Below are 19149 nucleotides of genomic sequence, written 5' to 3'. Positions count from 1 at the left end.
AACTGCTCCTCTCCATTGATGGATATGAAGAGTTTTGCTCCCACCTAAATGGATTTTCACATATTAATATTTATCTCTTGATGACTGCAGCAGCAGCAAGTAGGGATGGAAGGATCTGTCAGTTTCACTTCTCTCAATTTCTCATTTGTCTGTTCTTGGATTGGGTTCTCCACATTTCTGCAGCAATTTGCAAATTGTTTTAAAATAATTCTCATGACTATTCTTCAGTATTTTAGGGCACATTTCTCCTAATAAACAGACTTTTGTTTGCCGTTTTGATTAATGTACATATTTTGCAAACATATTCTCCTGAGATAATGCATTTTATGTTATTTTCACTAATATATTCATTATTATGCACATTTCCCCCTAATATATGCATTTTTGTAAACATTGTTTGGTTTGAGAACTGTATTGCAAAATTCAGACAAATAAAATTTTGAAGGATGGCTGTGTTTTGGTTCTCCTGTTGCTTTAGAAAGCACGAATTTGATAGATTCGGCTTTAAATGCAAACTGAATCAAATTTCTCCCTCATTCCTAGCATCAAATGATGACTGTTGCAGTGTCAAGTGATGATCTGGCAAGTGTTAAAGAGGTCACAGAGATTCACTGCCATGGACAAAATTTTCATATGTTGTATAACTACACAGCACAGACATGGCTTCCATCTTCCATCTGTCTTCTTTAATGTGGTCAGATGGAAATGGTTAAATGTATTTTACATTGAGGAAGCACATAGGTTACCCCGGAGAAGAGGACAAACATGATAGTGGGGAGACATAATAGTGGTCTTCAAATATCTGAAAGGCTATCACATAAAAGATGGAACAGATTTGTTCTTGCTTCATAGAGCAAGAAATGACTTAATGGGTAGAAATTGCAAGGAAGCCGATTTTAGGAGAAACTGCCTAATGGTAAGTGCTGTTGGACAGTGGAACAGATTGCCACTGGAGGTGGTATGCTCTCCTTCACTAGAGGTATTTATTTATTTATTATATTTATTACTAGCTTTTTTCCAAAATGGAACTCAAAGTGACTTACAAAAAAAATTGTGCTCAAAGTGGCTTACAACAAAAGCAAAAAACAATTTCATAATAAAATAATACAACAGCAGTAATAAAACAACAAATGTCACAGTTAATTTTAATTAACTACATTCACATAATTAACTAACTAAAATAAAATAAATAAATTGGGAGTAAAGGCAAGGATGTATTAAAAGTGGGTCTTCTGTTGCTGTTTCAGATCAGAGGTAGATTTTGTGTCTGAGCACAGTAGTCCTTGTGCTGCTGCAACAACTGGTCTGAGAAGGACTACAGACTCACAGTGGCCAGTGACAATGTACCCATCTGGGATGGTCTTTTCCTTGGATATCCAGTAAATGTAATGGCAGAACTGGGTGGCTTGTTCTAGTTCAATACTCTTCATGCACAAAGTCTTCACATACAACTGACCCAGTGGAGGGACGCCTGGGATGCAGTTGCTAAAGCTGCTGCTAAAGCTGCTGCGCATTGCTACTTCAAGCGGGACAGACTCTGTATTGCCCATGGCATTTGAGCTCAGAGGTACATCTGAGCCTGGCTTGCAGTCAGAGCAGGAGAGGTGCTCCTTAACAGCATGGTCTGTTGGGTAAGACTGCTGCTACTAGTGTTGGAGGTCTGTGAACGGCTTATTAGCTGCGCAGGTGTAGGAGAAGCAGAGAGATTAATTGAGGTCTCTGACATGCTTGACTGCTGAGTGACACTGCCATTGGGGGATGCGCACTGCCTCCCACCTGACAGGTTTGCCTGTGGGACGCTGGCCAAGCTCTGGAACTGAGTGCTACTCAAATGCTGCTGTTGCAAAGCAGCAGTTTGTAACATTAGATGCTGCTGTTGAGGTGCATACATCTGCTGAAGGTACTGTGCTGCTGAGCTAGAGGGACGATGCAAGACCTGCTGAATAACCTGCACAGCATGCCGATCTGCACCGCTATAGACAGATATCTGAGGTGGCTATGTACGGGACGGGGAAGATGTGGTGGTGATGGTTGTTGTGCACGTAGAACCTGTTGTTGTGCTCGGTTCACTTTCCATTGCTGTGAAATGATTCTTCCACCCACTCAGCGTACAAATCGTTCACTCCGCTTCTGCCATGTTCTCGCCTCCCTCCCTTTAAGCAGATGCTGGACAGGCATCTGTTGAGAATGGTTTAGCTCTGGATTTCCTTCATAAAGGAAGAAAATAGACAGGATGGCCCACAAGACCCTATTCTGCCCAAGAGCCTGGAAAGCCACTGCCAGAAAGAATAGACAATATTGGACTAGACTGGGGTGGTCAACCTGTGGTCCTTCAAATGTTGCTAGACTACAACTCCCATCAACCCTGGCCATTGGCCATACTCGTGGGTGGGGCTGATGAAAGTTGGAGTCCAACAACATCTGGAAGGCCACAGATTCCCCATCCCTAGGCTAGATGGACAAATGGTCTGACTTGGTAGAATGCATCTTTCTGTGTTTTTAAGTCACTTTGGGGGTTTCCAAAGCAAAAATAAGAACCGCATGAATGTTATTTATAGATAACTAAATCCATTGGTTTAGTTTGATGATGTTTACCTCATCACAAGTTCTGAAAGCTCTGTGAACAATGTTACATGGATGATAAGGCTTTCAGTTGTTACGAGCCATGTTCCACCTCCATTGTCAGGGGCAGCATGTCTCTGGATACCAGTTGTTGGAAATGGCAGCAGGTGAGAGTGCTGTTGCGCTTAGGTCCTACTTTCTGGCTTTCCATAGTCTTCTGGTTGGACCCTGTGAGAACAGAATGCTGCCCTAGATATGCAGGGCTCTTCTTATGTAGCATTGTGCAGTTTAGCCCTGTTCACTTTCTCTAGCCCCTGCACCCCAGCTGCGCTTTACAATCATCACACCACTTATAGATGGGTTGTGCAACTCAAAATGGCTAGGTAACCAACTAGGTTAGGCCACATGTTTGCAGTGGCTAAGACAGCAGCTAGAGTTGGATGCCTTACACTGCTGGTAGCAAACTAAAACATGTCAATTTCTTTTTGCCAAAATCAAGGCAACAGCAGAAGCAAAGCAATGTTGAACAACTTGTTCTCTGTGCTAAGTCAAGGCACAAACCGCTAGGAATATCTTCCTGCACAAGTCACAATGAATTTGGAAAATGAATGTAAATTCTTGTGCAGCTCCCGGTCTTTTCAATGGGACCTGCATATGAAATGTTCCCAGTAGGTCCCACTTTTAGGTTAACACTGGATCCCTTATAACATGGGCCTCATTAAACAACACATACATCTGCAGGTTGCCAACAGACCCTTTGTCTTACAGACTAGGCCTTGCTAGCCAACAACCACTGGAAACATTTGCAGTCTTGAGCCTAGGATTGTTGGCATCATAAAACTCTTGCTCAGGAAGCATGCTATAGCTGTAAATGGAAAAAGGTGAAGTTTTTAGTGTAAATGATTAGATTCTTTGCTGGGAAATAAACATGTCAGACATGAACACAGAATATTTAAGCATTCGAGATTGGTGTTACAGCACAGTGGAACAAAACCTATGCACATTTATGTGGGAGTAAGCACCATTGAGCACAATGGGATTTACTTCTGAGTAAACACAAATAGGATCACACTGTCAGTATTTTCAATTCTTCGAAGACCTTGCATATTGAAAGAGACTTTAATGATTGATAGCATTTGCAATAAACTTTTTAAAGATTGTCCGCTGATTAAGTTTTTTTATCAGTTGACTATTGTGATTTTAAGTGATTAATTAAACCAATTAAAACAAATGCCATAGTTTCTCATTACAGATGACATTTTGGATGTGTTTTAGGGATGTGAAGTTATTCAAACATGTCTTTAATTGATTAGCTACCTTGCTTTAACTGATTAAAATAACTAATTGTAATGTTTGGATTACTGTCACTTGACATTTACTTGACAATAAAGTGAAACTAGTTCATTGTTAGTGGAACTATATTAACAGATTTCCAGATGCACTAATCTTGCAAATAGATTATCTATACTTAAAGACAACTAAAAAGATAGATTCCTGAAGAGAACCTGAAGTGTGGTGGACTTGATACGGCTACTACAGTTTAGTAAGCTAAATATTTCCCTGTCAATCTCACACTGGATCCCGTGCATACAACCTTTTTTCCCCTTATGGCTTGATATCAATAAGAGATTACAAATAAAACCAAATAAGAAGTGACTCTCTCCAGTTATGCAGAGAGTTGTGACAACTCCAGAAAATCCAAATGCCTTCTTCCTTGCCTGCTCTGGAACACAATCAAGCCATCCATGGTGTTGTCAGACCCTACTCTATGTCTGGTCTTGTAATGGATCTCTCACACTGGCCCCAGCACAGGACTCTCATGATCCCACTACTAGGCGCCACCACCTGACACTCTGTAACACAATACTGCCCTGATACTGTGCCTTAGTCTCCTCCGCACATTGCTACGTAGTGTCTGGGTGCACTTACAGGCCACAACCCCCATGTATCTTTCTGCCTTTAAAGATTACAGCCCTGGGTTGCTTTTGGATACCTGCTGCTGTTACGCTCTCCCTTCACCACTGCCACCATTGATACTGTTCCCAGCTTTTGTATTTGCTCTGCCCACCCTTCTGGTCTGTGATATCCCAGCCAAGGATCAGGCGTGTTGTTAAACCAAAACTATTTATTTAATAATGCAATGAATAAACAAGATTACTTTAAGTTCAGTCAACATGCATGTGGTTATATATAGTTTTCTCTTTATATCTCTTAGCCCTAAAACCTGCCTCATTACCCACCTAAACACAAATCCACCCCTCCAAAACCCACAACCAACAACTCCTTCTCTCCAACTCTCATTGTCTCATTTATACCTTCAATCACTCAGCCGCTCAGCCAGTCAGAACTCAGCATTCCTCAACATTCCAACCCATGTTCTCCCCCCTCTCACTCACTCTACTTACCACATTTACCCTACAAAACTGACACTTACCATAATTACTGTACAACATTTACAGGGGTATCACAGTGTCTCTGCTAATTGGCTACTTGAGAACTCTGGCAAAAGGAAGTTCCATGTTTGAAGCTTTGGGAAACCTACAGGTAAAATGGCCCTCCAGATATTGTTAGACTACAAGTCCCATCATCCCTGACTATTGGCCATCCTGGTTGGGACAGGAGACCCTATGGCTGCCGCTTCTCAAGCTACCAATATAATTTAAAGGTACAGCCTGGATCTTTGGGTTGCAAGCTGGCACCCTCACAATAAACTCTCTTCAGGTGTTCTCATTAAGTGTCCAGTACACACACGAGGCGTAAACAGGCATTTTAGAGCTCTGGGTATGTGGGGAGTCTCCCTGAGAACAGGAGGCACTGGGTTGCCAGGCTCAGGGCCTGAGAATGATTATGTATCTTTAACAGAAGAGAAAATTCAGCCAAGTGCAGGTTTTCTTGCAACACTGTAATGGGGAAAACCACAAGGTGAAATTCTCCCTTCCCCCTGCACAACTTTTAAAGATACAGAAGACCTCCTGGAGGCTGGGCCTGGCAACCCTTTCACCCTGCAACTTCTGAAGTCTGAGGAGAGCAGAGTCAGGAGGTGGAGCTAGTGTGTTCATGCCCATCCACCCCTCCTTGTGTGTTTACTGAAAGATTTACTATGAACACTGAAGAAGGTTCTAGTATCCACATGTTCAGCAGAATCAGGAGGTAGAATTCTGAGGGTACAGAATGGAGTGTACCAATTCAGACTGCAGGTGGGGGGATACTGTTTTCCCCCATGAATAAAATAAGATAAAACTCCCTGCATGTAAAACAACAACAACTAGCGCAGCTGGAAGGAAAGCCCCCCTCCCCCCCATACAGGTTTTCTACTACAGGAAGTTGTGTTATTACCTGCCCTATTCAAGGAAGGAATCCCTTGAATACCCCAGGGATATGTTCTGCCCCCTCAATCTGCTCCAGGCAAGAAAATAATTTAGTCACTTTCACACCTGAAAGGAAGAGTGGAATCAGCATGGGGAAAAATCAGGGAAATCTCATACAGGGATGAAGGAACAGTTTAAAAATTCAAATACAAGTCAATGACATACCATACAATCAGGGACACTTGAGCTATGTAATTAGGCAGAAATATCAATTGGCTCATTAGCTAATGCCATTGCCTTGCAATAAATTAAAACATCAGACTAGGCTAATCCTGAGCTTCTAGAGGACAAAAATAAGGCAGGGTAGTATAACACACACTCACACGTACGTACATGTGCATGGCATAATCGTATCTCATTTTCCATCAAGAGAGCGGTGGCAAACCTCAGGCTTGAGGGTCACAAGCAGCCCACCAGGCCTCCCTATTTGGGCCTACTTCACACTCCAAGTGCTTTTGTCTGGCTGGACTGTGTCCTTGAACTCCGACAATGTCTCTTGCTTGACTGGATGGAGAATGTAGAGGGTGTGTAGAAACCAGCCTACTCTACAAAGGTGAAGTTTATATTTGTAGCTCTGTCCACTTTGCCTCTGGTCCTACCTACCACAGAGTGCAGCCCCTGGGCTGAAAAAGATTCCTCACCCCTGCATTAAGAGAACAGGCTGGTTCTCACACACATGCCTACAGTTAACTTCATTTCTCCTCACTTGCTAGCCCTACACTTTATGCTGGCGGCTGTTTGTATGGCCTGACTCACAGCTTGGAAAGTTACTTTTTTGAACTACAACTCCCATCAGCCCAATCCAGTGCCCATGCTGGCTGGGGCTGATGGGAGTTGTAGTTTTAAAAAAGTAACTTTTCCAAGCTCTAGTGACTCTACTAAAAGTTATTTGAGATGACACTGGGGGACTGACCTATCAATGGTGTGAGATACGAGATGGCTCTTCATAGATGTTATATAATTAATTAGATTTATTAGCCGCTTGATACCTGACATCCCCAAGTGACTTACACAATGTTGTTAGGTCCAAACCCAACACGCAAGCCGCCCTGTCTACCCCAACTCGCTTATTACACCCGGGAAGAGTGTGGAGCCGAGTGCAAATGAACCCACTATCAGAGATCAAGTAACACGAAACAAAACCTTTGCAAAGGGGACCCAATACTTACTCGCCGAAGCAGGCCAGCATGGGAAACCTCGTTTATTGGTGTTTAGCAGTTTTTATAAGCTTACCCCGAAGTATACAATATCGGGTTCACGTCATAAAATACAAAAGAAGCAATTGCTAACTGTCATAGCTTTGGGGCATGTGTAAGGAGACAAAAGGGGTACAGGGAAAAGGACAAAGTGGAAACATCAAGACTATCTCTTAGACTCTATGTCTGCACATTTCGCATGTCCTTGAGATAAGCACTATGCAGGAGCAGACAAAGGCAACTATTGAGGGGAGGTCCAGCTGCAACCGGGCGCCCCCTAAACTGGAGGCAGGCATGATATCACTATTGCTTACATATCAAAGGGATGTGATACAGAAATGCATAGTAGGGAAGTTTCCAGCTTACACCGGCTTTTATTATGCGGGCCACTGGAATGTAGGTAAGGGTCAGGTCACAAGGAAATAAACCGACATTTTATATCAAAAGTCAAATAAAGGCCACTTTAGTTCTATTTCCCATGAAGCCCAAGCTGGTTTAGATCAGGACAGGTGAACTATAGTTTTACAGCGCTGGGGATTTCATTTTATCCTTAACAATGTTAAAACAAAAACAAAAACACACGATAAATACACAACAATAACAAAACAATAGCACCCCCCACACACACAGGCGCAGAAAGGTTTGGCAGCATATTAAAACAATACATTATCTCAGTCTATCAAATGTCTGGGAGAAAAGGTACATCTTTCCCTAGTGCTGCAGAGATGACAATGAAGGCACCAGGCAGACCTCACAAGTTATTCATTTTACACCTGAGGAGAATGAGCAAAAGCGGGAGGATATGAAAAAAATATTTGGGGGCTTTTTGAAAAAAATTCCACACGTGCTTATGTCATTTGGAAACCAATTGAGGTGCCAACCATTCTGTATTTTAGGTTCCTTGTTCTAATTCAACCCTCCAGTGTTTAACTTTCCTGAATGGTGACTTGTTTTCAGACTTAAACATACACACTCTGTTTCTTAAAAAGTATGTTTCCTGCCTTGGGTGGCCCAGGCTTGCACTTCTGTGAGGAACAAATCCTCACATATTCTTCAAAGCCTTTTTTTAAAATAAAAATCCTGAGCATAATTTTACCCTTTCTCTCCCTTCCCTCTATTTTTCAAATTCCTGTAACTACATTCAATAAAAAGAAATCATTTGGTACAAGCCAGCTAAGGAAGAAAAGTATTCTGAGGAGGAGCATTTCATGCCCTCTGCCTTCAGGCTAGAAGAGCAGGTTTGTTTTTGTACTGCTGTGCTGTTTGGAACGTGTTCATGTGGCTTGTAGCAGAGTATCTTCTTCCAGCCATTTTTTTTCTCACAGATTATAAATGTTCACGCATAGGGATATCTCACACATAGTTTAGCCTTAAAGCCTTCTGTGTTGCTTTTAATGGGCATTGGCTGACTCCCTCAAGTTGCTCTTGGGCTCTGAATACACAAGGCTGGTGTGAACGAGCAATTTGTGTGACTGGATTCCTGACAGACCCCAGGGTCTAGATAGCAGTTTATGTTGACCCGATAACCTCATGTGTATACTCTGGGAGTTCAACAGGTTTCCTCTGAGTGCCTTCAGTCTCTGAAAAACAAGGAGAGAAGTTCTCAGGACTTTTCTACACCACAGAATTACACTGGTTTAAGTGTTGATGGCCCAGCTGAGATGCAATGTTCAGCTGTGGTTTAGTGTAACTAGGATGTGCTGTATGTGTCCTCCTACTTCTTTCTGTATAAAGGAAAGAGATCAAAAGCTTCTACTTTTTTTGTTTTGAATAAGCTGCAGTTTCCTATTACATCCGAACTCAGGAAACTGCAGTTTATTCTGACTGTGGTTTGCTAACAAACCAGGATTTGAACCCATGGTTTGATTCTGGTTGGTTTGAACTAAGCACACTTCCCAAATCTGGATGTAACAGGAAGCGGTGATTTATTCAAAACCAAAAGTGAAAGCTTCTAGGATCCAGTCTCCTTCTCTTTCATGTGAAAGAAGAGACTGAGGAAGCACCAAGACTCGCCACCAGTCATTCTCGAAACACTAAATTAGTGGTGGGGAACATCCAGCCTAATTAGACCTGTCAGGCCTCTCAAATTGGCCTGTCCATTGTTTGGACCCAGTCACTGCCACCTGAGGGGCAGGTAAAGACCTGACTCCCGTGGAGTTTGCAAACGCTGCTGATTAGCTGATTGTCAGCACTTCCAAAGCACAATAGGTTCCCCAAGCAGTATGATTTCAAACTGTGAAGGAAAAGAAAAATCGTTGTGATCCCCAGTAATGAACAGGTGGGCAGCCCCACGCACCTGTCAAAATTATTATTATTATTGAGTTTATATTCTGTCCTTCCTGCTGAAGGGACAAACAAGGAGGATCAACAAAACACTTTTTAGAAAAGCATTCCAAAACCAATCAAAACATTCTAAAATTGCTACAGTTAAAAACATCCTTTCATCCAGTGATTTTCGGGTTGCCAGGAACAGTCTCCTTCAGCCATCAAATGCCTAGGTAAACAGGAATGTTTTCAAATTCCTCCTGAGGGTCCATAGTGAGGGAGACAGAAAGACCACTCCAGGGAGAGAACTGCCATTGAAAAGGCCCTGTCCCTGGTCAACACCAACAGGGCAGCTCCCCACGCTGGCACCTCTAACAAGGCCTTACCTGCCAATCATAGGGTCTGAGATGGCTGATGCTGGGGAAGGCACTCTTTTAAGTACTTGGTTCCCAAGCCATTTAGGGCTTTATATGTTAGTGCTAATACCTTGAATTGGTTCACTGGCAGCCAATGCAGCACTTTCAGGACTGGTGACACATAGTGCCATCGCACTGTCCCACTTGCCAGCCTAACAGCTGCATTCTGCATTGGCTGCAGTCTCCAGACCATCTTCAAGGGCAACCCCACATAGAGTGCATTACAGTAATCCTATATGGGGAGTCACCAGAGCATGGACAACTGAAGTCAGGCTAGGTCCAGGAATGGACTTAGCTGGCGAACCAGCCTAAGCTGGGCATAAGCACTCTTAGCCACAGAAGGCACTTGAGACTCTAGTGGCAAGTTGGAATCCGGGAGTACTCCCAGACTATGAATCTGTTCCTTCAGAGGGAGTGTAGCCTCTCACAGAACAGGTCAGACACCTAATTCCTGGACACAGGAACCACCCACCCACAGCACTTCCAGCTTATCAGAATTCACTGTTTATTGGCCCTCATCCAGTCCATCACTGCCTCCAGACACCTGTCCAACATCTTCACAGCCTCTCCCGATTCCATTGGAATGGAGAGATAGATCTGTGTATCATCAGCATGCTGATGACACTGTGGTCCAAATCCCCAGATGACAATCCCAAATGTTTACAACGAGGACATTGAACTTATCAAGGATTATCAGTACCTTCACACAGTTATTAACCAAAATGGAGACAATAGTCAAGAAATCAGAAGACTAGGACTGGGGAGGGCAGTTCCTCAAAAGGTCCTCAAATACAAAGATGTATCACTGAACACTAAAGTCAAGATCATTCAGACCATGGTATTCCCAATCTCTATGTATGGATGTGAAAGTTGGACAGTGAAAAAGGTGGATAAGAGAAAAATCAACTCCTTTGAAATATGGTATTGGAGGAGAGCTTTGCACATACCATGGACTGCGAAAAAGACAAATAATTGGGTGTTAGAACAAATTAAACCAGAATTATCACTAGAAGCTAAAGTGATAAAACTGAGGTTATCACACTTTGGACACATCATGAGAAGACATGATTCACTAGAAAAGACAATAATGCTGGGAAATACAGCAGGGAGTAGAAAAAGAGGAAGGCCAAACAAGAGATGGATTGATTCCATAAAGGAAGCCACAGACCTGAACTTAGAAGATCTGAACAGGGTGGTTTATAACAGATGCTCTTGGAGGTCACTGATTCATAGGGTCTCCATGATTCGTAATCGACTTGAAGGCATATAACAAAAAGAGCATAGGAGATACAATGGACCCTTGTGAGACCCCAAAGCCATGGAGCCACAATCTCCTAGTACTACTTGCTGGTAGCGATCCTGCAGGTAGGAGTGGAATCACACATAAAGGTCATCAGTCAGGTTGACCAAGTCTGTTTTGGGGCCAAAACCAGGCCAGAAACCAGACAGGACAGGATCTAGATGATCTGCTTCCTCTGGGCATACCTGCAGCTGGCCACCCACCCACCACCCTCTCAATCACTTTGCCCAGGAAGGGAATATTAGAGACTGGAGAGAGTTCTAAAACCTTTGGATTTAGAAAGAACCTCTTCAAGAGGGACCTTTTTCAAGGTGGTGGGCATAACTCCTTCCTGTAGTGAGGCACCGACCACTCACTGGACCCATCCCATAGGGGTGGGATAAGGTAAGGATGAGGCCGCTGGCTGGATCTACTTTCCCACCTCTGCACTAAATCCTGGTTTAGTATTGTGTCTGAAGCGGACCATTCTTTCTCTGAGATCTGTAGCTGTGTGAGTGAGATTAGAGACTTTTAACAGAGAAAGTCATGAGACGTACTGTTTGTAATCCTGAATGAAATGTTTGAGTGTATGGAATTTAGGTGATTTCGGGATGGATGTGTTGGAGAGTAAGGGCTCTCCTGAAGATTGGAGGGCTGAGCCTTCAGGTGGAGAGGATGAAAGTTTGGGTCATTCTTCCCCCCCTTTCCAAGATGTGAGGGTGACTTTTTATTTCTTGTGTGTTCTGGTCTATTTGCATAAGAATGGCAGCCTGAGTGTCCAGGTAGTCACACCAAGCCATCACTTGCAGTGCATTTTGGCTTTATTTTTAAGTGAAATAAATACAAAAGAAGGGGTCGTATTCAACTAAGTTCTGCTCAAAGTAGATCCCTTGAAATAATTGAACCTGAGTTAGTCATGTACATCAACTGCAATGGGTCTATTCTAGGAACGGGTGAGAAATTTGATTCAGTTCATATTTCAAGCAGAAGCTATCAATTCTGCACTTTCTGGACCAACATGATAACCAAAACAGCCATCCTTAGAAATTTGCACTTATTTGAATTTTGCAATGCGGTTCGCCAACCAAACAAAGTTTACAGAAATGCATATCTTAGGGGCATAGAAATGAATATATGAGTGAAAATAACATACAAAAATCCATTACGTGATGAAAGATTGCTTGCAAAAATGTGTACATCAGTCAAAGGTGCTTACAAAAATGTGTTTATTATGAGAAATTTGCACAAAAATGTTGGACAATTTTCATGAGGATTTTTTTTAAAAAAAATGCAAGTTGCTGTAGGAATGTGGACAACTGCATTTAAGATTGGAAAAATGAGAAACTGAGAGAAACGAAATGGAAAAATATTTCCATTCCTACTCTACTCTGAGTAGGATTAGTGTTGAATACCACCCAAGGTCTATGTGAGATATTCCAATTCAGTTGTCATTTTGTGTGTGTGTGTGTAGATTCTTTAGATCTATGAATGCTATTTTTGTTTTTCTCCCTCAAAAGTGAATCTAGTTGACTTTTAAATTTATTTCTACTACTTGCCTTATTGATTTTACCTAGTAATAATTTATTCCTCATGCTTATTAACCTTTGATTGAAATAACTCTGCTTGCATTCCTCTCACTCTTAATTTCCTCTTCCTCCTCCAAACATTAGCTCCTTCCTTGCTCCTCCAGCCTCCTCATCAAGCTGAAGAGTTTATCTCATTCCACTTGATCATACCTCCTAAAAATGTAAATATCCTTTGCAGCCCATCAAGAAGTCGTCCTTGTCATAATCTTTTCTTTCTTTCTTTTTATTAAGAACAGGGGTGTAGTTGTCTGGGGTCTCGAAGGTCTTGTACTCCTTACCTTTTTGGGAGCAGGGTACCAGCAGGATCTCTACATCTCCAGCATCCTACAAGCCAAACAGCATGAAAGGATAGTGTGGTGGCCATGAATAAGAGTCTTGTAACATGTTTCCTTGTCCTTTCAGAGCCAATCAGAGTGAAAGGAGGTGAATCAGTCACTGAGAAGACTCTTCTCAGTAGCCAACACTCTCCTCTTTCATGCTTAGTAGCTCCTAGGGCTGTCTGTTGTTGTGGGAGAAGGCATTAATGAGGATTTCATTCTCAACTCTGCAGCAAAAAAAGGCAGGGTGTGTGGCTGTGGCTAACATGCAGGGACCCTGTACGTCTGTATTTGCCACTATACTACTGAATTAGAAATGAATGTATACCTTGGTGGATTATAGGTTCATTTTAACTTAGTCTCTGGGTAAAACAAACAAAAGCAAACACTGTGAAACAATTTGCAACTGAATACAGAGTCGCAGAAGCCATTGTATAATTCAGGTGTGTTATGTTCTCTTTCAGAACCATACAAAATTTGTTCCTTCTAAAATCAAGATGACTTGTGATATTGCTGTGATACGTGGTAGGGAGGATATCTTGGCTGAGGTGTATAAATTTTCTGCTGGGGCCCTTCACCTGAAATCCAGAGTAGTGTAGTGGTTTAGAGTGTTTAACTAGGACCTGGGAGATCAGGGTTCAAATTCCGACATAGCCATGAATCTTGTTGGGTGACCTTGGGCCCATCACAGTGTCTCAGCCTAACCTCCCTCACAGGGATGTTGTGATGCTAAAATGGAGGATGAGAACATTTTCACCACCTTGAACTCCTTAGATGAAAGGTGGGGTGTAAATGTAATAATAAATAAATAAATTTATCTCTTCCATCACTATCAGACATACGAAGATCATCTACAAGGAGGAGAAGGTTTCCTTAGCAGTCATGGCCCGGGTGTGGAAAGCCCTCTCCAGACAGATTCACCTGGTGCAATTACTGCTATCATTTCAACTTGGTGTCCTCCAGATAAGAATGGGTGAGAAATTTGACTTGGTTCACATGTACAGCCAAACTTATTAAATGTGCACTTTCTGAAACAATATGACAACCAAAATATGCTTGTCCTTAAAAACTCATATTTATCCGAATGTTGTGGTGCAGTTCTTCAACCAAACAACATTTGCAAAAATGCATCTATTAGGGAAAAATGTGCATAACAATGAATATATTAGTGAAAATATCATACACAAATGCATTATATTAGGAGAAATTGCTTGCAAAAATGTGCACGTTTGTCAAAACTGCATACAAAAATGTATTTAGTAGGAGAAATTCGCTCTAAAATGCTGAATAATTTTCATCAGGATTTTTTAAACAAAACATCTCAAAGTGCTGCTGAACTGAATTTAAGATTGGAAAAATGGGAAACTCAGAGAACCAAAACTGACAGATCTTCCCACCCATACCTCCAGATGGTATTGGACTCCAGCTCTGATCAGCCCCAGCCAGCATGGCCAGCAGTCAGGGATGATGGGAGCTGCAGTCCAACAACTTCTGGAGGGCACCTCACTGACTTCGTCTGATTTAGGCACCAAGCAAAAACATTTTATTTACTTAGGCATGTTTACTGATTTAATTGTGTCTGTTTAGTTGTTGTTTTCTTTTGTGTGTGCATTTTTTTGTTTTTGCGACACACGTTATCTGAAATGATGAAGGATGGCGTAACAATAAAAATAAAGTCTGTAATCCTAAAACCAACCATAGGTTGGTTGCGGGACTGTTGGATGTGGCAAAAGTGCAGCTTCGCTGGCAAAGAGAACTAAGGACAAATGCCTGAGAATGCTTTTTTCCTCTTCCCTCCCCCCAATCCCCTTTTCTTTTCCGCCATCTCTTTTAGATTGTAAACCTGAGGAGAGGGACTGGCTTATCACTGATAATTTATAACCCACTCTAGGAGCTTTTTCAGCTTAAGTACAGGATAAATATGCTTCAAACAAATAAATAAACAAAGAGGGAGGCTTGCCAGCAGGATGGCACATATGTCCCTGAAGCCCTGTAAGCCTGCAGAAAGCTCTATGTGTGTAGATGTCCAGCAGGATGTGTGTGTACATGGGGGGAAAGGACAGACAGTGTTTCGGGGTTAGCTGAGGACTATCTATTTAATTTATATCCCGTCCTTCCTCCTGAAGGAGGCCAGAGCAGCAAACACATCAATAATAAAGGTTGTTTTAAAAAAAGTTATTTCAAAAAAATTTAAAACATTCTAAAAATATGTAAAAACATTCTCTCAACCAATGATCTTAGGGTTGCCAGGGTCCTCTGTTTCTCCTCACAGAGCTACAGTTCCCGGAGTGGTTTAACGATAAATCCATCTTCCCAGGGACTAGGGGGCTTGTAACAACTCTCAGCACCCCTAACAAATGTCAGTTTCCAGGATTCTTTGGGGGAAGCCATGATGGTTTTAAGTGGTATAATAATGTTCTAAATGTATAGTACAGACGGAGCCCAAGTTTGCTCTGTTACTCTGGGAATTATAGGTGTTTTTAAATTTTGTTTTGACTCCTGGCTCATTGACCAATTGTTCAATAAGGAGTAAATCTTTTCCCACCTTCCAGCAAGTCAGATCAAAGGCACTAAGAACAGTTGACAAACAAGGGAAGCAGTCATTCACTACTTCATTTTCCTCTATTGCATATATTTATCAGTGAAGAAGAAGAGGGCACAAGTTCAAATTTCCTCTGACTTTTAAATAAGAGCAGTTTCTAAGGCCATGGCTGCAGTATTTTCCTAGCTGTATTTAGGAAGCTGGTGGCAGGGAGGGAGTTGTGGTGTGTGTGTGTGTGTTGAAGGGTATCCATTTAACAAATTAGTGGGCATTTATTTATTTGGCACCTAAAGAAAAGGAAATTAAAACAGTTGCTTATTAAAAGTGTTTCATGACTTGTATAGCAGTAATTGAACTAGATTTTACTGCTTTTATGTTTGCATCTCTGTTTTTAGGATATTGTTTTTACATTGTATTTTTGTATACTGCTTAGAGATTTTTTTAAAATATAAAGCAGTTTAAATAGTTTTTTTAAAATAAATGCATGAGATTACTTGGGTTGCATTCAACTAATTGTTTACTCAGAGTATACCCGTTGAAATTAATGGACTTAAGTTAGACATGGTCGTTAATTTCAATGGGTCTAGTCTGAGTAAATACCTCATGTATTTAGATTTTTTGCTTTTTTGGTGCTGACTTATAATTTCCCTCCCCTTGAGTTGTATCCTGGGGTGCCAACCCTGGAACATGCCTGGCTGGGTATAAAAACAGGGATATGAATTATTTATTTTATTTATTATTACATTTATATCTCACCTTTCTTCCAAGGAAATTGGCTTATAAATACCTACAGAAGATTTTGCTGTGCAGGGAAAGGATTTTTGTAATAAAGGAGATGGTGATTAATGAGTTAACAAACGCTGTAGAAATGGGTCAAAAGAAAAGGAACTTTTGCTCCAGATGCTTGCTGTAGCGTGCTGTCACCAAGTGTTATTCCATTAGTACAAATTGCTGCTTGATGAGACCAAGCTGAATCAATACTGTGAATGTCACACATAAGAAGAGAGGTCAGGTTGTCAGTAGGGAGTATTATCATGGAAACCAGTAAGAATTATGAAAGATTAGGTGGAAGGTAAAGGCAACAAGAAGGCTAGCTGGAGATCCAGAGGCAGTCATAGCTCTAAATTCCTTTGCAAATTAAACTCGCATTTGATAGAGTAGGGTATGTTGGCAGTTTTCAGATACTAAGATCACATATTTACAGCTAGGTCATAGTTCCCCAGTTGCTTCCTGATCCCCTTCCTCTTGGCATTCAAATTTCTTTGTGCTATGAGAAAGACAGATCTCAGTGGTAAAAGAAACGTCAGGCTGCTATCCTTCTCTGTAACATGTAACATTTTTATTTATTGATTTTATTCTGTTTATGAATCACTTCCTATGGAACATCTCAAAGCAATTTAACAATAAAAAACTTCAACAATAAAAACCATATAAAACAATTTCACATATAAAAACAATTTAAAATCCAATACAGTACAGACTGGGACAAAAATCTTCACTTAAAAGGCTTGTTGAAAAAGGAAGGTTTCAATAGGCGCCAAAAAGACAATAGAGAGGATGCCTGTCTGATGCAAACTTATTCACCTCATCTCTTGATATTGCTACTCTTTTGTGTCTTCTTGCACTCACAGTGGTGCTGTAGGCAGCCATTGGTGGTGCTGGGAAGCACATAACGTGAGGATGGTAGGACATGGACCAGTTGTACTACACATTCTATTTTCTGTTGTTCTTGTTCTTTTAATGACATTTAGTTTTTACCAAAGGCTCATGCAGGGCTGGCGCCAAAAGGCAGCCAGGTCAGGCCCTTAGGGTGTGGGGGTAGCGCTCCCCTTCCATGATCCTCAGCAAGATTGACTCCTGACCCTGCTGCAGATCGCAGAGACAGAGCTCCCAGGCCCCCCACAGACCGTGTGGGTAGGGGGCCTGCCCGCTCCACCTACCTCTCCTCCCTTTCTATGAATGCCCTGCACGCTGCACTCACAGTGCCATCAATCAAGATGGCAGCAGAAGCTTCTTTAAGGGGCTGATGCCCCTACCGCCATCTTGATTGATTGCAGGCATGTATGTGCATGCAGCATAGCGCACATGCATGCCATCAACCAAGGTGGTGGCAGAGGTATCAGCCTCTTAGAGAAGCCTACGCCACCATCTTGCTTGATGGCAGCGACCTGTGTGCCCAGCACACAGGGCATTCACAAAAAGAGAGAAGATGTAGGTGCAGTGGTCCTGCATGGTCTATGGGGGGGGCTGGGTGCAGGGGGCCTGAGGCAGGCTGGCGCCCAAGGGCCCAGTCATGCCTGGTGCCGGCCCTGGGCTTATGGGCTATAATCCTAAATATACTTACTTGGGAGTAAGTCCTATTGCATACAGTGGGACCGGCTTCTGCATAAACTTGCATTTATATTTAAGATTATCACACTATTGTCACTTTCTGAAACAATATGAGAACACAGCCATCCTTCAAAATATGAACTTATTCAAATGTTGCAATGCAATTCTCCAAGCAAGCAATGTTTATTATATATATTATATTATAAAATGCATATATTAGGCCCTTGCCTGTTCCTCTTATTACTATAAACATTACATATTTTTATTTTATTTTTAAGGAATCTTCAGCTTTGGTGCTCTCTTCCGAGTGGAACCAAAATGATCAGGCTGGTAATCTCATACTGTTGCAAGGAATTGTTAGTAAAAACCAGAGTGTGACAGTGGCTACAAGATGCTAGGCTTGAACCAAGTTTCACTGCCTGTTCAGCCAAGAAGCTTACATAATGGCCTTAGGCAATGGAAGGGAGGACCTTAGGTAACACAAGAACATAAGAAGGGTTCTGTTGTATCAAACCAAAAAGACATCTAACCCAGAATCATGTTCTCATAGTGGCCAAACACATGCTTATGGGAAGCCCTCAAACAGGACCCAACTGCTGCAACACTCTCTGTACTTATGTTCTCCAGCAACTTGTATTGAGAGGCAGACCACCACTGATACTGGAAGTAGTAGTACAGAGCCATCAAGCCTAGTAGCAACTGATAGCCTGATCCATCCTCCATGAATTTGTCAAAGCCATCCAAGTTGGCAATCATTACTATATATTGTGGAAGTGAATTCTGCAGTTTAACTGTGTCCTCTTATCCAATGACTGGTAAGCTTACTCAGGAGTCTTTGGTGAGGTGCTTTATAGAAAGCGTATTTATACTCTTAAAAACTCTAAAAGGTTAGTTAGACAGGACTGACCCTTGTGGAAGTCATGCTGGTTCTTTTTCAGCAAGATCTTTTCTTCTATGTGCTTGAGAATTTATTTTTAATAATGCTTTTCACTAGTTTTCCTGGAACAGACATTGAGCTAACCAGCCTATAATTCCTCAGAGCCCTTGGATCCTGTTTCAGAAATTGGTGTTACACTGGCCACTTTCTAGTCTTCATGTCACCCTGGGCTCCTTCTGCAAGGAAGGGCAGGATATAAATCAAATCAATCAATCAATCAATCAATCAATCAATCAATCAATCAATCAATCAATCAATGTATGGGTGGAGGCTGATCTTAGGGACAAGTCACATATTTTTGCTAGAAGACCAGCAATTTCACAAATGACTTCTTTAAGAATTCTTTAGCA

At 41.8% G+C, this 19149-nt stretch overlaps 1 pseudogene; it reads right to left on the bottom strand.

Moving 5' to 3' along the window:
• Window positions 1-1516: 1516 nt before the first annotated feature.
• On the bottom strand, window positions 1517-18618 carry LOC133377486 (polyhomeotic-like protein 3; annotated as a pseudogene).
• Between the last annotated feature and the right edge of the window lie 531 nt (window positions 18619-19149).

The sequence above is a fragment of the Rhineura floridana genome, chromosome 1, assembly GCF_030035675.1.
Source record: "Rhineura floridana isolate rRhiFlo1 chromosome 1, rRhiFlo1.hap2, whole genome shotgun sequence".
NCBI classification, from domain to species: Eukaryota; Metazoa; Chordata; class Lepidosauria; order Squamata; family Rhineuridae; genus Rhineura; species Rhineura floridana.
Note: the sequence above shows the minus strand (reverse complement) of the source record. Positions and strands in the feature narration are given on the sequence as shown.